The sequence below is a fragment of the Cloeon dipterum genome, chromosome 1 (assembly GCF_949628265.1).
Source record: "Cloeon dipterum chromosome 1, ieCloDipt1.1, whole genome shotgun sequence".
Lineage (NCBI taxonomy): Eukaryota > Metazoa > Arthropoda > Insecta > Ephemeroptera > Baetidae > Cloeon > Cloeon dipterum.
In genome coordinates this window covers 12,155,073-12,178,112 of record NC_088786.1, presented here as the reverse complement: position 1 = coordinate 12,178,112, position 23,040 = coordinate 12,155,073, and the positions used below count along the sequence as shown (strand labels likewise).

The 23,040-nt window shown below is 41.9% G+C and overlaps 1 protein-coding gene across 1 annotated transcript in view; it reads right to left on the bottom strand.

Moving 5' to 3' along the window:
* Nucleotides 1-12,567: 12,567 nt before the first annotated feature.
* LOC135934651 (toll-like receptor 7) overlaps nt 12,568-23,040 on the bottom strand; it is a 31,034-nt gene continuing 20,561 nt past the window's right edge. The window contains exon 2 of the mRNA XM_065476559.1: nt 12,568-13,636. The gene's annotated coding sequence lies outside the window, so the exon portion shown is untranslated. The remainder of the gene's footprint in view (nt 13,637-23,040) is intronic.

Here is a 23,040-nt window from a genome sequence, read left to right as displayed (position 1 = left end):
AACTCGATTTAGCTTTTAATCAAATAATGCGTTTGTGACACAATCGCGATGAAAAGCAATTTCCCTAAACGCTTTACGGCCATAGTGGTGTGCCGCACACATATTCGTCGATCAGAAACTGTTTCGTCGCGGCATTTGTTTATTCCCACACGAGAGGAGATCAGCATGTGAAAACAACATCCCGGTCCGCGCGCTTGTCTTTCCTCTTGTTTCGATATGCTGATGAAGTCATTGACTCGCGCTCTGGCCGGCTAAAGGGAATACAAAATGCGGTTCGATTTTCGATTGACAGCGCCGGCCTCGTCCTGTTGCAGAAAGATTTCCACCGACGATACTCACCTTATACGCGCATTCGTTTCCCAGGTCGACTGATTGGCCGTGTGTGCTGTGCGCGCCGCCGGCTGATTAGCATCGTCCGTCGCTCGCAATCGCGCCGAATTGACACATATATGCGCATATGTACACACTCCATCTGCAGCAGCATGCGTGTGTTGTTTCGGACGCAATCAGCGCTGCGAAACAGAGGACCACAACAACAACTGCTCTACAGGAACCGTATTTTATTATATTCGTATTCATGGCCTTTGTTTTCAGCCGCCTCCGCATGTGCTCAACCTTTGCGTGCTGTCGTCTGATTGACTCCTATTGTTTCCATTCACGTGATGTCCATGTAGCCAGTGTAGAGTCAACTTCTAAACTAGCAGTAAAATATTACTTTATAAAAGAATCCGTTATTTAAAAAAATTTAAACGCGCGTATTTCTCTACTCAAAACACTGATAATTTCAATGTCTCGTTTAAAATAATTTTTGCAAATAAAAAGGCAAAATAAATCACAAATATTTAACGAGTTGAATAATTTTAATTTATAGGACCTACAAATTATAGCATAAATCATATTTGAGTCTATGTTAATTACAATGGCTTTTTTGCAAAAATCTCTTTATTTTTGCATGATTGAGAATAAAATTGAAATCAAGTATAACTTGATATTTCTCTTTGTTTTCTTGTTTTATCTATCTTTCTCATCTTTCTTTAAAATGTTCTCACTTTCATTTCTACTCTCCCGACTAGGAGACATCAGGTAAAACTCTCTTCATTGGCTCATATATTTTCATTTGAACTATTCTTATACTTTCCTGAGATCCATAGGGAAAAATTGTTTATCTAAAAAGTAATTTTCTTATTATCTAAGCTGGTTGAGTATGATATATTTGAGCAAATTCCAAGAAACTTGTCCTGATCTTTATTAAGGAATGCACTGGACTTTAAAATGTTACGACTTCCTTGTTCGGTTTGACCGTCACCGCAGGTGTTAAATAAATCTTGATGAGGCGTGTGATCGACGCTGCACACATCAACCCCTAAACGGACCGCCGAGTCAGCATAGTAAGAGTGAACCACCCACCCGAGGGGGCGCCCATTTAGGGCAGAGGCCATTATTACGTCTATCAGGACGTGCAGGTGAGCAGCGTCACATTGAGTTGGGAGGTCGGGCATTGTTGTCGCTGTTGATGCTGCAATGTGTCCCCTTAAACGATCGCTGACTGTTTGTGGGGTCCAGCGTGTGGCCCTTTCCGCTGCCGCTGCCGTTGCCGCGGACAAAATTTATTGAGCGCGCAATGTCAAAGCAAGCAAACCACTCGCATTGTCCGCTGCAGAGAGACCACCAAAACTTTCACATGACTTCACTGCTGGCCTGCACATGCACGCAGCAGATGAACAAGATTATATTCTTGTAAATTTTCCTGCCAGCCTTCAAAAGAGCAGCTAAATCGCGTATACCGCCAACCTCGTTATTTTTGCCGCTGCTCATGAGAATTCTTTTGTCCTGCGATGATGCATCGTAAGTCAAATATTTACCCGGCATGCACCTTTGTGTTAGCGAGCTCCCTGGTGTTATGGAACCGGCGAAAATTCCTGCTGAGAGCCGGAAAACTAGTCGTAATCGCCCCGCCAGGATGACTATGTCTCAAGCAATTGGTTATTGAAAGGCATTGTTGTGTGGAAACATTTTACTACGGTGAGCGCTAAGGCGGCGCATCAAACGAACTAATAGTTATGTTCACAGAGGATTTAACCTAAAGAGAGAAAAACAGATGTTAAGTTGACGCAATAGGTACGTTGAACCTGGGAAATCCATCAGGTCGTCTGCTCGTTTTGGTTTATTTTTGAAAATAATTAGTTATGTCAAAATCATCTCTTTTTTTCTGTGCTCAGAAATTAGTGCAATCGGATAATTTTAACGACTGTTAGTTCCTCTGCAACTAATCCTGAGGCATGAATTTTGCTTTGAAGGTAAATGCACTGCTGTTTCTGACCCGAGGCATCCAGGGCCAAAACAGCTGATGTGGTATGATGAACGTTTTAATTTCAAACTTCCCTAATTGCCACCCATCGTGGTTTATTTTCTCCAAAAATTGCTATCTAAAATTAAAAAATAATTAAATTGAGAATATTTGAAGATGATGCTGAATCTGCGAACTTACCGAAGCAGCAAAATTAGCGATAACGGAACCTTGTTCCGCGCAGAACAGACATTTCTTAACTTTTCATTTCAAAATACATGATGACGATGATTTCTTAATGTAGTTTTAAGTATAAATCATAGTCGCATTCTAAAAATATTGTTAGGCAATAATTATTGAATCATCTAAGTTTGTTAACAAACTAAAAGTCACTTAAATATGATAAAAGGTAATCTCTTTGTGCTTGTTTTCAAAATAATGTATATTTGCAAAACTTTCAATTTCAACACTTTCATTTTAGGGACTTCAATTAATAACAAGATAAAAATCAGTTTTATGGAAAGGTTTTGATGAAGATGTGTGTCTCTAGACCAGGAAAAGCAATATGTGATAAGACAGTGTGATATCTCGCTTTGTTGTCGCAACACATGACAATCATGTAGCATTATTTGTTATGGGTGTATTGGTGTACTTAGTGACTGATCCTTCTCTGGTGGCGATGTCGCTGTGAGACAAGTACAACCTTAAAGTGGCAGCTATTGCAAAACAAATTCATCCTTGCTGGTTACGCTGCAACACTCTCAATTAGGAATTTTTCAGTCCTATGCTCTATATCTCAATTTTATTCATTGCTTTAATTCTATCGCCTTTTTTGGCGCACCGCAATCTAATTCTAATGATTATTAGTTCATTTTCAGGAGTTAATCGAATCGGCGGTTGGAATTTACGACCGCGCCACGCAGCTTTATAGTGTCTGATTTGTTTACACCCACGGCGGCCCTTGAATGAATTATAATAATAAAAGCGAGATATCTTTCTCCGCGGCTCGTTCTCATTTTTAATTGCCACCTGCAAAGAAAGCGATAAATAATTATAACACGCCAGGCCTCAAATTTATTAGGCGAATTTTAATTTTAACAACATTTCCGATAATCACACCGAACGAACTCGTGCGTGCTCCAGAGTAAAGTGTAATTTATTGTTATTAATATTCACTCGCACAGCTTATGCGAATAAAAAAGGCGGAATAAATGCGCGTCGCGGGTGCCCGCCTGTGTGGGTATGAATTTTAATTTCTCTGAAATAAACACCGTGTTCGTCGTATTGTCGTCATAAAAAAAGGGAGGCAACTCTCGCCAATTAAAAACTGAATAATGCGTCCTTCTGCAGTTGTAAATAAATTTGTCAGTTGGAAGTGTGCTTTTTAATAAAAATCAACGGTGCGGGCGAACACCTTTTAGCCAGGGAAAATAGTTATGTTATAGACACACGCGTGATGAGTTTCTTAATTTCTACCATTTCTTTTTATTTAACTGCTGGCTTTACGACCAACATAATTAAGAGCTCGTTTGAAACGAGTGTCGTTAGATTCTGGCTGCATCTAAGCACTCTAGTTCCTCAATGAAATATCTTGATTAATAAAAATTCCAAGGATTTGTCGAAAACTTAATTTATGGAAATGGTTTAATTTACGTTAACTTCTCTGTCTATTTTTTCAAATGCTGTGGATTTATATAATATTTTGCTTTTGGGAAAAACATTTTGTACATATATACAAAGGGTTGATGTTCAAATACAAGTTTGTTCCTAATTATAGCATACTTGATTTAGTACAAATGAAGAACACAAGAACACAAATTTATTTAACCCAAAAGCCTTGGATTAGAAATCAAATCAGCCATTTAGTGTCCTTTCTTTAACAAGTAGCGTCTGCTGCGAAGGTTAGTTAATAAATCTCAACAGGTACATAGTGGTTCCAAAGTATTGTTGCTCGATAAATAATGAAAAAAGATCAGTCAGCCAGGCGGAATGGGCCGAGAGGCATACACATAAGCGGCTTCTTGCAGATTAAAAATGAATAAAATCCGTTTGGGGTGGTCCGAGCAGCGAGCGAGTGTGTGTCTCGTTGTCTCCTTATTCACGTTGGAGCAAAAGGAGAATCAAAAAGAATGTCTCTGGCGCGTTATTGATGACGGTGGTTGCAGCTTTTCTTGCGGGGAAGCTGCCAGGCGAGTGGTTCTTGCTCTCGGTGCCATGCAAGGGACGCGATAGCATCGCTCAGCAGGCGGTAGCCGAGAGCAGGCCCTCGGTCGGTCGGTCCGTGGACCTTGCCTCGCCGCGCCTCGACGGCCCCCAGTGATAATTGCCAGAGATATCCACCTAGACGATGATGTACACTCGCCTGCTCCTCTCAACCGGACCCCGATCGACACAGCCGATACATTTCGGCCCTACACCGGGCACCGCCCCCCGAACCTCGCTGCCTTAATGACTGGCACATTAGCCTGGCAAAAAGAAAGCAAAGGTGTTAGTGGCTCGCCGGCTGCCGCCAGACTTGATTGGAAATTTCTCGGTGCAAGGTGCGAACGATTCGATTTCGCGCCGACCCGGCAGCTGCCAGCACCTTTTTCTCTCTTTCGGCTTGACCAACTGTCAAAAAGATAAAAGACAAACAACATGCAGTTAGTATTCGTCTTCATATTAATTTTTGACATTTATTCTTGCGCAAAAATGAATAAAGAAAAATTATGCTGAGGGTTCATGAATCGTGAAGTTTCGTTGTTGCAGAGATCATATACAAATCGATAAAAAAAAATGTGTCACTGATTTATGATATCGTCAATTTTTAAAACTCTTGAGAACCTGTTGAAATTATTACATTGGTATATAAGAAACGAGTTTACGTCATAGTCAATGAAATCTAACAGTATCTCTCGCGCGAGACTGGAGAGAAATTTCCCTAACTGAATGATACTTCTTGCGGTTCTCTTATCCTAATTAAATTGGCCGATGGGTCATTTTTTCATTTAATATGCACATTATTTCTGCTCATTTGAATTTTTGCGTCTGCAGAGTGCTGCTTGCCTTATTAAGAGGTTTAACAACAAATTAAGGCTGAGCTGCCTGTGGTGTTTTCGGCACTAAAATGCGGGCATCCACTGGTCTTTTTTCAGCCTTTGCTCTCTTTCGGCCGTGGCGCAGGAGATAACAAGACGCATTAATGTTATAAGGAGAGCGGCAATAAAAAGTAAATATTTATGTGACACGTTAATGCCAATCTCGTTTTTATGCAAATTGAGTTGGCTATCTTATTACTCTATTCATTTCAAGCAACGACTGGTGTACGTATTCGGCGTTTCAAAACGTATACAGATTGACAAAAATCAGCAAGTAATTACATGGAAGCTGAAACAGCGAATGGACTCATTCCTCATCCTTGAACGAGCACGGCGGTGAACCTTTGAAGTTGATTTAGGGACTAATAGCGTTCTACGATTTTTTGACAGCACCCAAGATTATCAACAACAATGAAATTCTCACGCACGCATCAGCAACGACGGCATTTTGGTTTCTGTGAAATCATTTTTTAATCGCCCAATCACAATTTGCACCCGGCCGGTGATGAAACTGTCTTCGGGCAATTTAGCTTTGCAAATTTCAGAATTTGCATCGCTATCAAGACGGTGAAGCGTCGGGAACGGCGGGAGAAGGAGATGCTCCTTCTCGATCGTCGGTTTCACCGCTTGTCTCATTCTCATCTCGAGCCGGGCCGCTTGAAATTTATATATTTATTTAACAAGTTTGGCCTTGGAATTCTAATATATTTGCTCAGCAAATTTTATCTCACACCTCCCTCTTCAGCGTTTCTTGCGCGCGGCTGGTGCTGAATCTATAATTTGCTCCCTGATCTGCCATTACGACGCATACATTAGAATTCGGAATGTCCTCGTCGTTGGCAACTAATTTGTAAGGCAAGCGGGAGGCCGGTTGGGAACAAACGACGCGTGTGTGCCAAAGCACCTCGCTGTCTCGTCTCTCACGACGAGCTGCTGCATCCACTTCTGTGCCGTGCCAACAAACACGAAATCAAAATTGCAAACACAAGCTGCTGCTTCCAATCAGATAAGAACTTATCTTTTTTCAACGATTATTTGAAATGAATGAATTTTTGTTATCGTCCAATTGGCGCGATAAGGGTTTATCTAAAAGAAATTTCAATGTTGAAAATATTCAGAGTAAAAAAATAAAATAATATAATCTGACTGTAACTAGTTTTAATCCGTTTAAACAGCTTAAGCCAGTAAAACTAAATTGTAAACATATAAATTGCTTCAAATTTGACACAATCGTGTGATTAAAGAGACCTCCTCAAGTGTATGGTGTATGGTTTTATGTGTTATGCGGTATAATTATTTAACACTGTAAAATTAGAAACTATAATGTCATTACATTTGTTACGGTTTTGGAAATGACGTGTACCCATGGAACAAGATCGAGTGCTGGATTGTCAATAAAGGCGGACCATAAATTCCTCGTTACTTCGCCCAAGTGTTGAGAGTGTATTCGGGAAGGTCTGAGAGCAGGGGTGTCGCCCCATGGAGGCAATAAAAGTGATCAGGGGCCGATGATGGATGGATAGGTTTCCATTTACACTCGCTAGAAATTATCTACAAAGGATGCAGGTGATGTTTTGATTATACCCGTTGTCAAGGAAAAGGTTGCAGCGGGTTCGAGGGGACAAGGGGGTGTCGATCCTCGATCCACCACCCTTGTGTGTTCAGCCCAGAGGCTCTGCTTTTTGTCGAGGAAAAGACCTTCCTTTGTGGAACATCGCTTTTTTATCTTGAACAGTATTTCCTTCTCTCCAATGTTACAAAATAAAAATTACATGTAGCACTCAAACAGAGGTATTTCCTCGTGCATATTTGTAAACAATCAACAGTAATAGTAAACAGTTTTAGACCAGCCCGTTGGCTCGCATTGTTAAGGCACTCTCAGGAGTGTCAAAGCAATGGGAGGTATTTGAGCAGTTTGGAGATCTAATACTGGCTACCCAATGTCAGAGATGGCAAAAAGTGGTTAGTTTAGTGACTCAACGAAATGCTCAAATTGCTCAACGGGCTGGGATGCGCACAGGCGCCGACTCGCTACTTGCTGGTTTGCACCTTTCCAGCATGCGTGATTTGGCTTCACGGGACGAATGTCTGGCGTTTCAAACAGTCCTCGGTGCGGAGGCGAGTGGCCCTTCAGTGGGCTGGGTCCCTGTGCGGCCTGGTGCGCCCATGTTATCCGTTCGCGGTGCTATTGAGACCCGGGTCAGCATTCGTGATAGTGCAGTGCGCGCCCTTCCCGGTCCGAGAAGACAGGGATAAAAAGAGCAAAAACAATTGCTGTTGAATTGGAAAATGAAATAAGAGAGTGATTTCGAGTGAATCAAATTGATTTTTGTTTGAATTTCCTCAGCAGTAGTAATATATTTGTCATCTTGAAATCTGATATTGTTTTGCACACGTTTATTTGCGACCAAGCTCAAATTTGATCAGAAGATTAATTATTTTGTCACCTATTATAACGTAGTATAAAGAGTGCAAAAAGTTTTTAAAGAAAAAACGACAGATGTGACTGGTCATGAGCACAGCGACGCGTATAATTCTGCTCATCTGCTTCTCTCTTTGGCTGCTGTCGCGCGGTCGGCGTTGAGAGCTGTTTTAATGCTCTCGCAAATTATCACGCGCGCCGGATTAATGGGCGGCGGTTCTTTTATTTTCAAAGGTACACTGTGCCGTGCGGTGATAAAATATACATAATGCCGCGCGACTGTCGAGCAGAATTATTTGATAGCAAAACGCACTTTTTCCTCGCTCAAACGCATAGAGGCTGCTGCTGAAATGAGTAAGAGAGAGGAAGGTATAGCATAATAATCTCCGATGTCCTTTTGTGCTGAGCACATTTACAGAAATGGAATTGCGCAGTACTCTTCTTTGTAAGGAATATTTATATGGTGTAATTCTCTCCATGAGGAAACCTTATAGAAGAGGATTTTTACATAATTATTCATTTCAATTGCGATTCTAATAATTTTTTCTAAAAATGATGCTGAGGGAACATTACCTCTCTGAGAATTGCAAAAGAATTTTGATTGAATAATATCAAATTTATGTATTTAAAAAAATTTGATTATAAAAAGTACAAGATACGAAAACATGAAGTGAACTGTCGGCAAGCAGCAGAAGTTTAATATGCATTTTAATTGACTAGACAAGGCTTTTTTGTTGCAATCTCTTGGCTATAAAAGTCTTAGAAATCGAGAATAAATAGGTATATATCTGAAATTAAATTCCGTAGCTATCCAAAGTCCTTGAAATTCATAATCAGAGCACATGAAAATATGCTAATACCGTTCCTACTACTTATCGCACAACAACCTTTATAAATTAGGATAGAACGAGACCAATATACCTATAACAAAGGAAAATAGTTTACTCGTCTATGTTCACTAAACAGCCAATTTTCTCTACAGAGCAACTCGCAGACGAATTTTTTTATTCAAATATAAATCATCTTGCAAAATATTATGCTGTCTAAGATTAAGCCAAAGTTATTTATTTCCATTCTCTATTTCCTCATTCAATTGTGCAAGTTCCACAAAATTTTAGAAGTGAAACAGGCTTCTGGAGAGCTGGCGTAATAAATAAAACTACATTAACTCGGATTCTCATTTGTTAGCCTCGAAATCATAATTCATATAAGCCTGACTGTTGGCTGCGTGTTATTCGGGTTGTGCACTGCGTCTCTTCTGCTCTCGTCATTCCAAAGCCACTTAGCAACTAGATGCTGAAAAGGACCACCACCGCAGCTGCTGGCGAGAATTCTCTGTTTTCTGTTGCTCATGGTTCCTGACTTCTGGGTGCGTGTGTTTGTCATCGGAAAATAAGCCAGCTCACTGTGCCGGCCGCTCTGGCGCGCACATATGAATGGAGAGCATAGAAACGCGCTGTAGTTTTACCGCATAATGATATTCTGGGGCCGCGAGAACTTTAAACCCGCTGGCCAACGGTCGGACGAAAACACAGCAGTAATAAGTGTCAGAGCAGTCTATAAATCCAGCCAGACTTTGAGACGCGCGGCTTGCGTTATTACAAAACTTTGAGCCCAAGTTGGCCCCGTTTTTCATTTGAATAATAATTCTCGCGCGCGCACCGTGTCAGCCGCGCATATTTCATCGCAGTACATAATAAGACGCCACCTTAAGCAGAATTCCACGCGCGCGGCGCTAAATTTATACACCCCGAGTGAGTGGGGCGGGTTGTCTGCCATCCGCCCGCCCGCCCGCCTGCCCAGCCTTCAAGGTGTCTCTGGCCGGGGATAAATTGCAGTGCAAGAGACACGGTTTCACTACCAACTTTGTGCACGTGCACATAGTTCGGTATTCAGCTCGCAATTTGACAACAAAACAGCTCTCAGCGCTTGCCTGGGTATTAACGTCGACGCCGCTCAGCTGACAAAGTGCCTCCGCGGGACAACTCTCGGAGCACCGCCACCTGAATATCCACTTCACGCCGCCGCCGTCGCCGTCTGCACGTTCTAGGAATTTAATTCTGTTTGATTTCTCCCAATGCGGGAAACAATGAACAAGTAGTAGTGCTGCAATGCAAATAAATATTCAATCCAACGCGAGGAATTTATTTCTAAACACACTGCACCTCTGGGACGGCTGTAGGAAGAGAGGAAAAAATTAGCAATTCTATACAGGCTATAAATTTAATCCTCAGTGCAACAATTTAAATTTGCATTTGTCAGGAGAGTAGCCTGCAGTTTAAAAGAGAGAGCTCTGGAGATACAACGTCAGCGTAGAAGTTTACATACCTATATACGGCTCTCTTTGAACTGTTTAAACACTTCCAGAAAAAAATACAGAAATATTATTCATTTATTCAATTTAAAATAATTCATGTTTTGACTAACTTAAAAAAGTATTAAAAATGCCAGAGTTCGTGTATAGAGTAGCATGACTACAACATACAAATACACATATATAATCGTTATAAAAATTAATCAAAATTTATCTTTAAAATAAAACACCTCAAGTGATAAAAAAGTTGTGAACCATAAAATGTTGTTAATGAACAGAGACTAATCTGTACGCATCTGATTTAATTTTCCGATTTTTGAAATTATAAAGAGTGTCGTGAAAATTATAATCGATAATCAATTTTACAACATAAATGAGAATTTCTAATTTGACTTTGGGGCGTAGATTAGTTTTTATCGTAGATCTAGCTTTTAACTGATGCATTCCAAAAGTCACCCTTAAATTTGAGACTTTTACGGGAACAAATCTAAATTAGAGCTGCCTTGTGTAGCTGAGAAGAACCAGCCGATATTTCGGAATTGTTTGGAATTGGCAAGTCTCGAAATAAAATTGTTTTACAAAAATATTCTCTCAATTTTATTTATTTCAAATTTTTAATTGATTCAGCTCACTCAACTTTTATCAGTCTCAATATTTGTTCAAGTTTATATCTGATACGAAAAAAGTTTCTGTGAATTGAATCTATGGATCTTAATCGTGCTTAAATTTCCAAGTAACGTTTAATAACTGCTTCACTGGAAAAGTTAACGCAAACCTGTTGATACCATTAAATTTTTCTTTCTCTCTTGATTTACGCACAGCTTAATAAATTGGATAATGTGCTCTATATTTTTAACCCGAGAGGGAAAAGAAGTAAATATATTTTATACAGCTCGCAGCTGGAGATTACCTCATCAAACTCAAATTGGTTTATTTGAAGAGAGAAGAAAAGTCGTCAAAAGTAAAAGGCAAACAAATCGGGGCGGCGGCCCGCCTTGGTTGGAGAAGTGGCTGGGATTATTACCTCCGTCGATATCACTCCAGACGCGGGATTTGATTGCGCTGAATCCTCATATATTATATAGAATCAGTGTAAGCCGCCGAGAGAGGAAGATGATGCTGCCGGCAGAGACCGAGATGAAGCCACAAAAATGCTGCTAGCGAGTGAACGAACGAACGAACGAGGGGAGGAAAGTTGAAGTCGGGTTCGTCCTGCCGCCGGCATTCGAAACGCGGCTCAGTCGGGCTAATTGCGAGTAGCGGGGCGAAATTTCACAAAGAGTGTTTGCTTTCCTGTGAATTACGGCTGCTAATCAAGAATCTCTCGGTGCCGAGAGAGTGGATTAAAATCTCCTGCGAAAGATGATCTCACAAGAAATTCTGTAGACAAACACGGCTTTCCCAGGAAATTTCGAATTAGGAGTGAGCAAAAATGCGCCGTCAGCTTTTTTGCCACGGCTTAAACTTTTGCAAACTAAATTGAATTTCCTAATGAATTCGTAATTATGACGACTTCGTGGAACTTTAAAAGGAGCGAGAAGCCTCTTGAATTTTCCTTGATAAAAATAAAAAAAAATGCCGAGTTTTGATTGGCAATTAATTTATATTTTTATAAACTCATAGGTATGTAAATTAACGAGACTTCAGAAAGCTTGTTAACTTGAACACCTCTTTAGCAAAACAATTAGGCAGGTGATGGAGGAGGGCAATCATGCATTGAGCTGTAAAAAGCGCTAGTTATCGTGCGAGGAAGAGTTGTATCAGAAACTGTTGTGTTGTTGATGTCGCGGCCGGAAGTAAAGGCAGGCGAGCGTATCCAGCAGCAGCCAACAGACGGTGGGGTTAGAAAAATTGCCGGCCGTAATTAATATTGACAGGAGCCGGCGGACAACGTTTATTTTGTTGTCCCCTTTTTTAATTTAGCTTTGTTGTGCCAGCGATCGAGGTGAAAGAGAAGGCAGCGGGGGCAGACTGGATGAAATTACATACGCGCACTTTTATTTATTTGCTTCTTACAATAATGGACTATTGTTTTGGTGCTCGCGCGTAAATCAAGATGAATGCACCGAGAATCACCATAAATTACGAGCGGAATAATGCTGCCTGAATTTCTTTCTCCTCCAAAAAAGCTAATCATGATATCACACGATCTTAAACGTATGTAAATGATAACTGCGTCTGCGGTTCAAATCTCATTTCCGCTCCGTGTCATTCGCGTGGTAAACGCTTTCAATTATTATATGTGTTTGGAAAGTGGGATTTGTGTTGGAGAACGCCAGGATGTCCTCTCTGATACATTATTAATGGCCACGCCTGCTTACGAATTCTTATCAGCCAAATTGCGTCCTCTCGTTGCTGTATAGTTGCTACATAATTCAAAAATTTAATTGTATAGAATTTGTCTGGCAACGAGAATTGGTCTTAGATTGAAGGGCATTGCAAGCACAAGAAAGGAAATTCGCACGGGTTTTTGATCATTTATAAAATTTTATTTACACAAAATTTACAAACGAATGCGATCAAAATTAATGAAGTTTGGAATTAAACGCGGGCTCTTATTTTGGCCCAACATTTTAAGCTGTTCATTTTTTTCGTATTTACAAAGTTTTGTGTCATCTTGTTTACAAACAATAATACCATTGTATTTTTGAAGGATAAAGCACCTTTTTCGAAATTACATTCAACGAACTTTCGCATTTTCTTTCTCACATATCGTTCACTCATCGTTCCTTATAATTTTTGCGTTTATACACAAGTACAAGGCAGTTATTCTATATCATTTCGCTCGCGACGAGAATCGTTCGTTTTTCGATCGTTAATTACTTTGCTTCTTTTTTCAGCGTACATTATTAATTATTCTCACATGTCATCGAATACAAAAATTCTCCATTTTATCATCAAAATCACATTGACTAGTTTGAAAAAGCTAATTTATAAGCAAATTAAGACTCGTCTTCTCTCGGTCTGCTTCACCAATCACGCGCGTGTTTAAGTTCTTTTTGTCTTTTACACAGATGTAGTTGAACCTCGTCTATCTCGCGTTTCAAATACATATGAGTAGCAATAATAGTTTATTTAACAATTACGCATGTCTGCTTGTCCTATCGTGTCCAAAATTTAACCTTACTTCGTAGGAAGACTCCAGATTCTCTCGTTAAGTGTGAATTATCCTTTTTTTTTTACAAACATTCGATTAAAAATCAACAGGACAAAAATACTGCATTGTGCAAAAAGGATGAAATACTGTACTTTTTATCACGCAGAGAAAAAATGCAAAAACTTTTCCAACGGGTTTGCGGGAATGTGTGTTTATTTGATTTCCGAGACAAAACTGTTTTTCTGCAGCACGGCAAAGTGCGTGCGCAACTCCGTAATAAAACGATCAAAAAGCAAAATTATCAGTCTTGTATGATCATTGAAAGGAGGAGGAAAGTAAAAGAAGCAAAATTCTTCTTTCGCTGCTGCTGCTGACAAGTTCTCTTTCGATTCCGACGCCCGTCATTTCAGTCCGAGAAGGCGGCGACGTGGGTTGAATCCTGAAACAGAAATTAATACGTGCCATTAATACCAGTGCACAGGACGCGATATTTTTATCCTTTTCCCAAATACAAAAAATAGCCGTAATTATATATACACACACGGTGCGACGCCATGATGAATTATTCGCGACCATGTGGAATTATTCGCCGCCAGAGTGACAGATATAATTACCCCCGCCCCTAGTTTTCGGCTGACAAAAAAGCCGGTGCAAGGTCGACTTCCGTTTTTCGAAAAAATGTAAATCAGCACTTGAGTGGCAGTGGCTTTTATGCCGGCTGTCAAAATATCTGCTTAATCAAAAGGCAGGCTGATTTACAATATGAAGCGCGAGGAGGAGAGTAATGACACACGCGGCGAGAAAATGTGAACACTCATTCCAATTAATGAGCCTCTCTCGCATCTCTCCACTTTGATGCAGCAACGGCCTCAAGCTGCGGCCATTTCTTTATTTCGTGGCTGCTTTTCAGACGTAAAACAGCAATTCCGTCAACTTTTCAAAGATTTCAACCGGGTCTCTTCACATTTTAATTCTGAGGAGAGAACGATGAATGCGAAATCACGGCTGAAGGAGAATGCGGCGTGAATGCGATTACTCATTTTACACGCGCATTTATATTTTCATTCACAGCTCTATCCAACTCATCGGCAGTCGATTCAAACGAAGAGAAGAATTCGCATGACGCCCACCGCGCGCGCAGAGAATTGATTGGCGAGCAATATGCATGCAAATTTCACACGCGGCCGTTAGCTTTTTCTCTGTGCCGCTCGATTCTCGAGATCGGAATAATCAGTGGGCCGGCAAAGTGGTTGCTTATTAGCATGTGGCGAAAAACGGGATTCAAAAGCAGATCAATGCACTTTTGGTGCACGTCTAATAGACTCGAGGCGGAGAGTCGGTTGCAATACTTGAACAAAAAATAAAACACTTCCCAGCCAGTTTAATTAGCGCTCCTTGGCGAGCGGCGAGGGCTCTAATTTGGGCCAATAAATCAGAGTTAGCCGCACATATAAAGCAACCAACTCTCGCGGGTTATCATCCGTGGCGGAGATGGAGTTGATTGCAAAACTTTTGCTGCGTGGAATTTTTCGTGATTAATGCGAGCAAAGGGTATTCGAGATTCGCCTACTTCAATTCGCCAGGGTGTGTGTGTGCATTATGCACAATTATACCGAGGAGCGGATAATTAGAGAAACACGCGGCGCAGAGCACAACAAGAAGTTTGTAGCAAGTTGTGGCCGGCAGCATCACTCCTTGTGCTTGCGTGTAATTAGAGTGTCAAGACTGCGCACCGACCAACATCAAAACGTAATCCTTCATTAAGCATTCCCTCTATGCGCCAAGCACCACACTTTCCCACCCTTTGATTACTCTCACCAACTAGAGCTCAAGAAAGAAGATGCGAAAAATCAAGGTATTATAGAAATTAACAAATTTAATTAAAACGTTTATTGCATATAAAATTTAAATCCAATTTGAACAAAATGCAAGAGCTTTGCTTAAAGCTAACTAATCAACAGTTCTGGAGGCGAAAAATTATTTTCAATTATTCATGCGCGCGCGCCTGAGCGCGGTGATGGCAAGAATAATTTTTTGCAAGGTTAACTTTTTAACCTCGGCAGTCATAATCCATCACTCGGCTGTGCGAACGAAGGCAGAAATCGCCTCTGCTGCGAGCGAGCGCCTGTTGTGTACGTATAGGTATGGTTGGCGTCAATCAGCCAAATGAATTTGAGCAGGCAGCTCTCGTCTTCGCCGCTATTGACGCTCGTTCGCCACTCTGACACGCATTGTTTTTGCGCCTGCCGTGATTAATTGTGCATCCTGCTCGCGAGCTACGTGTCACACAAATTTGAGCAGACAGGTCTTAATTATGCAACCCTTTCGCTTAATACACCATACGCATAAATTTACACAGCTCCTCCCTGTGGTAACATTAATTGGACAAATAATTATATTTTAATGGCTAAACAAACAAGGAAAATTATTCACTGTTTTTGTTCATTTTCCTGGTTTCACGATACAATTTTTCGTTTGGAAAATCGAGTTTAAATGACGAAAATTGCCGTAAATGATTTTTTTGATTGATTATTCATTTGAAAATACCAGAAGGCTATAGTTAAGGAAATGAGAACTTAATCACAACGAGGATGAAGTTGTTTTATGTTTTAACAAGGAACTGACTGTGTGCATACACATCTTATCTAATTCCATTTCTTTCCAGGACTAGAAATTTTTCTCGGGAAAGTTCAGTAGTCCAGAAATTCAGAAACAGGCCGAAACATTTGTTACACCAAAATCATAAGGCCATAGTAAGAATGCTTGACCTCTGCAGCCGAAAAATGTTTGGACCCAATTTTCACAAGGCTGAGAAAAATAACAATTTTTCAGTTACAAGCATAATATTCAATTTTCGGTCTTGTACACGATTTTTTCGACTTCCGCTTCAGGTGTACAAAATTTGTCGGTCTTGTGAAAATTCACACTATCGGCCTTCTGATCGCGATCCATTTTTCAAATGATTGGGACGTTTTTGGATTAATTTTTAATAAATAGGTCGTCATGAGGATAAGTTTAAGCTAAGTTATGTAGAAAAAATAAAAGTAAAACATTGCGTCACTTTATGTTATTTTTGTTAAAAGAAAAAATGTTTTAGCCCTAGCACAGGTACTTTGCAATCAAAATTTCAACAGGGGCGACAGAAGGAGCAATAACTTAGGCTGAAGCCACACAGCGCGTTTGAAACCTCCCCGCGCGGAAAGCAGTTTTCAGCCAACATTCATCATGTCGCAGAATTTCGTTCGCAAATCTTCGCAAACAAGTTTCGAGATCCGCTTAATTCTCTGGCTGTTGCCCGTTCTCTCGCACACAAAGCCCGTTTCCGCGGCCCGGTTGGTCCAACAAACACGCGCGCGTGTTATATAGCAACCGTATACAGCGGGCGAAATCGTCTCTAAATAACGATTCGCCCCCGCAGCAGCATCAGCAGCGGCTCTGTCATGGAGGCCGGCCAATTTCGCAGATAAATCACAAGTCGCTGCTTTTGCGCCCGACGATAATTTTTTCCCGATGGATGCTCGCCAGAGCAGTGAAATAAATTTCCCCGCTGTATGGTACCTGAATGCTGACCAGCCGGCGGAAAAATTCGACGCTTTCCCCCAAATGTGCGGAGAGTTGGCACTCATCGAAATGTGCGCGGCCAACGACTTTTGATAACAAATTCATATTGGTCACGGTTTGATTATTAAAATTTTTTAAACGCTTCAGCCTGGTTTGCATATCAAATCCACGTCGGGAACTTAAGTGAGAAATGAATGGACCCGCTTGCCAAATATGCCTACTTATTCGCTTCTGCTGCAGCAAAATGCCTCGAGAGGCAAGAAAAGCGGCCGTTTCGCAAGGCTGGCGCTTCGTATTCCGGGCTTAATGGCCGCACAATGGAGCGCAATAATAATAATCGCGAGCGAGTGGAGCTAGGAATATGTAGCGTGTAATGTTTTTGAAAAGACAAAGAGCGTAAAAATCCGGGCGGCCAGCCGACACGTTCGAGCAGAACAATTCCAATATGGTGACTTGGCGGATTTTGCCGCTTGGCACGTCTGATGCCGCTGACAAAAAGCTGCGCGAATGGCAAAAGCAGCGTCGTCCAAGAGCCAAAATATCAACAAACAATGTGCGGCTAACTGCGCATTCTTAATTGACACCAAAATCAACACCTGCCTGCCAAGTTCATTACACCTCACGTGTAGAAATTACCATCCTTCCTTTTTTGGCAGCTCGATTGTTGGCTTTATCCTGGCGACAATATAACAACAGCGGCGAGATGCGTTATTTGCGGTCTCGGCGGTGCCGATCAATTGGAAAAAATGGAGGTCACGATCCGAGTGTTGCAAAGAAGCGGCGCTGCCCTAATCAAAATAAATGCTGCAACTGGTCACAAATATCGGTCTTCCGTCCTATTGCGTCAGCATGAGTTGCTCACAGTCTCATCCACTTGACTCACTCGTTTTGTTGGGAAACGTGTGTAGTTTTGTTTGATATATACCACCTTATAAATAATTTTTGTGTACTCTTCAAGTACATGACAAGTGTTCAAATGCAACAATAATGAAAGGGTTGCTCAAAATAAAATTACTTTTAAAATAATAAACAAGGAATTACACTTTGATATTGCTTGGATTACTAAATGTTTCAAAATTTCTGCTTCACAGGGGTCGAGTTTAAGTGAAGAAATCTTAATAATTCCGTTTTCCCCTTGTAGCTTTATCCGATTTGCTCGGCATTTTAGCAATTCCGTATATGGCCCAACAGCTCGAATGAGTGATCGCTTGAAAAATCGACTTTTGGTGCATATTGCCGGAAAGCCATTTCAATTTAATCTGAGCAGGTGTAGGTTATAAAAATTAATTAATCAGCGCGCTCCATTGGAGTAGATCGGCACTCTTTGGTCAGCCGCATAAAAAACTAATTAATTTACAGACCGCGGTGGCGCCGCCTAAAATTTTGTCACCCCGACGTTGTTTTTTAATTTTTAAATTCAATTAGCCTCGGGGTGCCAAAAAACGACAGCAAGTGCGTGAGTGTGTGCGTCGGCCAAATGGAAATGGAAAAATGGCTGCTACCACCGCAAATGAAGCAGAGTACGCGCACGAGAGAGAGAGAGAGAGAGAGAGAGAGAGAGAGAGAGAGAGAGAGAGAGAGAGAGAGAGAGAGGACGTGTTTCGGCACGGCGAACACGCAAAATCCTTTAGTGCATCATTAATCATGTATGACGTCACGAGTCGAGCGAGCGGCACAGAGGGTGCGTTAGTGTAGTTCTTGCTGTCGGTTTTGTCGCGGCTGCGGCTCACGACTGCCGCTGACGGACGGCTGAAAGAGAGAGATTATCTGCGCGCCTAAAGCTCTATCCCGTTTGTTGCATTGACACGGCCAAATATTTTACACTGCCAGAAATTAGCGCGAATCCGCCGGCAAATATTGAAAAATTAGCTGTCACTCTGATCCAATGTGGCAATGTGGCTCTCAGTACTGAATTATGATTGGTCCCGTGGAAATCAGAGGCTCAGGGACGTTGTTTACGGTGACAGGCAATTTCTACAACGCCGAGACAGCAAAACGTTTGTTTTTGATAGTTAAAAATCATATCAGAATCAGACGCTAGTTCGATAAATTCATTAGATTTTTGGAAGCTACAATATACATATTTGTTTGCTATCAAACTTTGTGTATTTTGATGTAACGGCATTGGGACCATCAATAACAATATTCTGTTCCGTTGGTTTGCTTCAAGAGAAAACTTATTTAAAATCAAGTATTTTTTGTTTCTCATTTCTTCGCAGTATGAGGATGGAAGCGACACCCACGCTGTCCTTACGGGAGAGACGCCTGCGGTTTTAATTCCGGATAATGAAGAAATTTTGTCGGGCCGTGCGCTATTAGATGGGCGTGTGAGTTCGCCCGCTCGCTCAGCATGTCAAATCCAAATAGCTGCTTCAACTGGTCAACGACTCCAGAGGCGGAGGTGAAGATGTAAAAGTGAAATTACCGTCGAGGCCACAGAGAGGCAGGCTGAGAAGTAAAATTTTTTTAGCCCCTTTTTGCCAGGTACATATAGACAGGTAGGGGTCGGCTAACTTGCGCGAATGTCATTGTTGTCGTGATTAGTTCCAGTCGAAAACCAATAGTCTGAGAATGCGAGCAGGAAGCGGCCAACTAACTGTACCGCATTATGTGTCGGCCGATTTTCGTCGAATAATGCATCTCTCGCGCGGGAGCAATTGAAGCGGCGCGCATAAAGAAGCACGTCAATCTATGCGCTCGCTGATTACATTGCTCGGCTGCAAACATTGTGCAAAAGTATACATACGACTCTTTGTGCTGGCGATTTTAAGCGAGGCGAACCGAGGAACAGTTACGCGCCGAGCAGCGTGATATTATCATTATTACAGCAGACTCAATCAATGCAGATCGAGTGCTGCTGTTGCTCGATTGAAGCGGCAATTTATTTCCCGGCGCACTGCCGATATATTATTTGTTTTCCAGGTCATCGGCTGAAGGTTTGCTCTGCCGCGCGATATTTTGCCGTATTTATGTGGAAATGGAAAAAAGGGGCCAACAAATCACGAGGCGTAATGGCCGTGCTGCTGGCGTGCGCCAAAAATACGCATGTATACAAACGCGAAATAGCGGTTCGACAGCATTTTTGCCGCCGCAGTCGAATCGCAACCATTTTTAAACATATCGACGCGGTTGATGCGTTATTCCATTACGAGGCAAAAATCCTTTCCCCGTGCAAAACGAGCCGAATCAATAGATGGAGGAAAACTTTAATTTGCAAGGCATTACCGGCCGACCGACAAATTCGGGCTCTCCATATTTGGCGCGCGTGTCGATGATGTCAGATGAGTAATTACATTAATTACGCTGCTCCCTTACTCTGCCGAGTGGTCCGGGATTAATATTTGAGCACTTGGATTTCACCGGTCTGGGACTCATTATTTTTGCTGGCCGAAAGTACAGTTGGCTGCGGCTAATGGGCGCGAAATTTGACCCGAACTCTGCATGCGGGAATCAAGAAATAAGCATGTGCACAAACGATACATGACTGCGCAGTCGGAAATATCAAAAAACATTTTATAGTGCTCTGCTGAAAAGGTAAAAAAAGCCATTTCCCGGGCTTGCTCGCAGATCGAGGAGTTGACTGTTAGAAATTCTTATTTTTATTTGGCTTGAATAAATATTTTTACCAAACAAATCAATATGATGAGCACAATCTTCGGACACTTCGGAGCAAATATTTTTCGCAACCCTGCCGGCTGCTGCGGCAAAAGCAATTTATTTTTTGACAAAACACGCTCGAGGCAGACAACAATAATTGACCACAAGTTCAGACTTGAGAAGAGCCGACGCCGAAGTAGCGAACGATTTGAATTTTCGCGCAAATTATCCAAAGCGGGATTCTCTCTCTCTCTCTCTCTCTCTCTCTCTCTCTCTCTCTCTCTCTTTCTCTCACACACTATTTTTTGACGGCCAAGGCAAAAATTTATTCATGAGATTTATTCCTGCGGCATGAAATTCGCATCCACGTGTGATGGGATTATTTCGTGTCCGCATGAATATTACATTAGAGTCGGGCGCAAAGTGTCGCCCCTTTATCTAGATTTATGCGCGTGATGCAAAAAAAAAAATGCGTGGCGATTTTTAATCGTACTCATGCGCGAGCAATAACGTAATCTTCTTTGCGAAAGATGTTGCTTTTTCACCATTTTAATGATCGCTCGTTTTGTTGTTAGCCGAATGAAAAGAAGTGTTAGAAGAAGAAGAAGAGTTGATGGCCGGCGCAGATTTCGTTATTCTTCTCACCCGCGGCGCAGTAAAAATCTGCTTTTATTAGTCTCCTTCAGCAGCAGCCGCTGCCGCTTTTTTATTTTAGAGATTTCTTTTCTTTCTCTTCGCGCGCACACACAACACGATCCCAAGGCTGGGAATGGTAATATCATTCAATTAACATATTTAGCAAGTGAGCAAGAATGAGCCGAATTAGCCGGCCGTGTTGTTGTTCCTCCTGCGCGCAATTTTCTACGCCCGCCTCGGCTCGGCGTTAATCACATTTCGAAATTAATAATTGTAAATCATCAGACGGTTCCGGCTGTAAAGCAAGTATGAGAGAGAAGGACGAGCCACCGCACACATTGCAGCCGGAATTTTTATCTTTTAATCGGCAAAGATGCACTGCCGCGTGGGCGGACTAATGCAAAACGCGTATAAAAATGCTTTTAAAAGGTGAGTGTGTGTGAGAGAGAAAGAGCGAGAAAAAAAGGCCTTTGTAGTGAAAATACAGACACCGAGTGCACTAAGTGGCTTCAAATTCGCCGGCGTGTTACCTGCTTAAAAGCAATTTGTACTTTGTCTTGCGCATAGCGAGAGTGAGCGAGCAGCAAAAATCGCTATTTTACGCTGGCTGCTCGTAAAATTTTATCTCGCCGAGCCAACGGCTATGTATGACACATTAAACGCCGCGAGTATAATGAATAGTTATGAGCCCTGAAATATCACCATAGCAGCGGTGGCAAAAATTTCATCCCTCGGCCGGTCTGCACTGGTAACACTAATTGATAAGGCTTGAGAATGATTGATCGACCTGTGGAACTCCAAACTTTCCCACAGAGTAGCCCATTTGGCCAAAAGTGTGACCAGGCCAGCAAATTGGGCATCCATTTCAATTTCAAAACTTTTCAGCACGCCGAAGCTCCCAGATTCAAATGTAGATAAAATCGCTCCGGATCTGAAGCTTGGGCTCTCATTGTTGGTCGCGAGTTGCGCTGTGCTATAAATTCAGAGCGGAAGATAAGGCGGCGAGCGCTGAGTTTGCACGAATATTCAGCAGACTCTTTCTTTTCTTTTGATTTTTCCCGAGCAGCAGCGAGAGTAAAAGATGATCCATTAGGCAGATAGACGCTGGCTGTGGGCCCGCCACTTGAAACGCTCGCGCCCCACGTAATCTCCATCTGGCAATTTGAAAAGCAGCTCGTCGTGTTAAATCTGCTCTCTCGCCTAAGCACCACAGCGACAGCTGGCCAGACGAGAGAGGCGCTGAATTAAATTTTTAATCAGCCTAATGATAATGCCAATTAAGCTCGGCGGCCTTCTCTCTTTCCTTCAGACACCACATTCAGCGGGGTGTACAGCGTGCGCGCACTTGAATAATTAAAAGTCGCAAACCAACGGGCGCACCAGCTAGCAGCAGCTCTCCGGGCGTAATTTTTCACTTGACGGATAGACGGGGAAATTCAGCAGAAGAAGAAATGAATTGCGTAAGGAATATCAAGCCCCTTAATGGGAACTTCTAACGAGCAGTGTTCACTCGCAGACGCCGAGTTTAACTTTTGCTTTTAAGTCGAGCGGTACCCAGCCCAGTCGAACCGATTTTTCTTCACCTTGAAAACTACGGAGTGATTGATATGTTTTTCTTATATTCTTGGTCGAATTTCGGTGCTAACTTTCGCAGAAATGGCTCCAAGGAAGTCTACAAAAAGCCTCTTTTTTGCCCGGGCCACGAGTCAGCTTAATTGAAAAAAATTAGGCAGGAAAGAGGGCGCAAAAGCAGTGGTTCTCTTTTTTCCCTCTTTCTCGCTCACACGTGTGTGCTGCTAATGCCTTGCGTGAACTGCACTCTCGCTCTTTTGCTCCTGGCGGCTGCTGGGCAGCACATGAAAGCTGAAAAGACGAAGAAGCATGCGATCTTCCGATGGGCGTAGCTTTTTATATACGTATATAAAGTGCCCCGGGACGATAGACCGAGAGGCACATTCACCACAGCATGTATACCTCTCGTTTTTTCCTATCTTTGGAGCTCCTGGCCAAATATCGCAGTAAAATTTTTATGATTCAACATCCCATTTG